The sequence below is a fragment of the Dipodomys merriami genome, unplaced genomic scaffold, assembly GCF_024711535.1.
Source record: "Dipodomys merriami isolate MVZ:Mamm:240054 unplaced genomic scaffold, mDipMer1.0.p SCAF_1185, whole genome shotgun sequence".
NCBI classification, from domain to species: domain Eukaryota; kingdom Metazoa; phylum Chordata; class Mammalia; order Rodentia; family Heteromyidae; genus Dipodomys; species Dipodomys merriami.
This window is the reverse complement of record NW_027202477.1, coordinates 44,261-46,473: the sequence shown is the minus strand read 5'-3', so window position 1 is coordinate 46,473 and position 2,213 is coordinate 44,261.

The window sequence follows — 2,213 nt, the reverse complement described above, 5'->3', positions numbered from 1 at the left end:
CATTACCTTACTCATGTAACTAACTGTATCGTCTCTGTATGGAATCTTTACAATAAAATAAAATTTAAAAAAGCAAAAGTTTGGAATGATTCCACAGTCAGTACTCCTCTTTTAATTACTTTTACTTTTGTAATCTGTAAAGTATCTTTATAGAGCCTTGTCATTGTCAGTATTTCGTTCCTCATCTTAATCATTTTAAATTTGCATTGTTCCCTGATTTATGACATTGTCTAGAGTCTCATCTGCTTGTTCAATGAAGTATTTCTCTTTCTTGTTGTTTTTGTTAAATATTTGATGTTTGTGCTGCATAGTCACTCATAATAATGTACAATTGGCAAACTGAGGAAACTGACATATATTTTCTCTACTAGTCTGTCAATCTTTTGTTAATTAAAAACATCTATGTGCACTCTAGCTACATGGTAAATCCAGTTTTAGCTGTGATATCGGAAGAGGACATTTGTCCATGACCCATCTGCCGTGCAGATCAAAATGTTGTAAGAAACCAATAGATACTCACGGGAATTTGGATATTTATGTGAAATTATTTTGATTATACATCTTCTTTTATCCAGGTTTCACTGCTTATCTTATTGATGCCCACTGAAATTAATACAAAATTTATGTGAATTAATTTATAAAATATTACAGATTTGTTTTTTATTTGTCACCAAAATTAAGGATTTCTGAACAGGAAAAGCCAACTTTCCTAAGAGCATTAGAATAGATCTGATTTCTTCTCATTAGTCAAATGGGTTCCACTTGTGAAAAACCACCTCTAAATTGTCATAATCTCTGGTTTACTTCTTTGTTTTTTTTTTTTTTGGTCGGCCTTGGGGCTTGAACTCTGGGCCTGGGCGCTGTCCCTCAGCTCTTCAGCTCGAGGCGAGCGCTCTACCACTTGAGCTACAGCGCCACTTCCGGTTTTTCTGGTGGTTATTGGAGATTGGAGTCTTATGGTCTCTCCTGCCGAGGCTGGTTTGAACCGCCATCCTCAGATCTCAGCCTCCTGAGTAGCTAGGATTACAGGCGTGAGCCACCAGCGCCCAGCCTCTGGTTTACTTCTATGCCACCATTATTTTCATAAATTTATTTTCATTTATACTACTTTGTTGTGGTTTCATTGTAATTTATTTTGTGGAAGTAGAATAGATAATAATAGTACCAAACATGTACATGTGCAGATGTAGACGTTTTCTATTTGATTGTGTGTATATATACATATATAAACATGAACATATTTTATATAAATATGTGTGTATATATGAACATTAATTCTGTCATATATGTATAATTAATTTCTATATATCTAAGTTCCTTTATAAACATATGTATATGTTAAATAAATATATATTTATATATGTTTATAGATATACAAGTTAATACAGGGGTAAATATAAATATAGGTCTATTATACTAACACACATACACATAAATATATATTTACATAAATATATATTTGTATGGGGGGTTGAATGGATACAAAAATAGAGAATACACACAGGAATTGAGGCAGAAATATATATGTATGTATATGTATCTTAGCTCAATGTCATCTGGGAGGCTCCCTATTTTCAGAATTTCTTCTGTCTTCAAATCTTCACTTGTCTGGGCAAGTTGGTCTGCTTCTCTCAGTCTACCACCTAAGTGTTAGTAGCATCCAGAAGTGTCTTTATGGAAACACACAAAATAGTATTTTACACAAAACCTTGAAACTACCTGACCCTTAAAACTTTTACTCAACATTAGACATGGCAGCCTGGAAACATGTAAATAAAGTATATGAAATGTTTGCAAAGTTTATTATATACATTATATTCCATGAAGTATACACTGTTGTCATTCATAAAAGTCATATTCTATTGGTATTTTCAGCATTACACACTGGAATTCTGAATTATCAAACAATAAACCATTGTTCCTAGGAAAATCTTGGTGAACTTGTGACAAACATTTTCTTTTTTTTTTTAATGTGTATTAATTTTATTGTAAAGGTGATCTACAGTGGGGTTACAGTTACATGACTCAGTTAATGAGTATATTTAATTTGGAACAGTGTCATCTCCTCCCTCATTCTCTCCCAGTTTTTCCTCTCCCAACTTTCTCCCCCCCAAAATTGTATAGTAAATTTCCAACATAGTGTTTAGTGGGTTCCACTGCTGAATTGGTTTACCCTTTGTCCCACTGTTTTTGTGATTCCCCTTCCCTTCCCA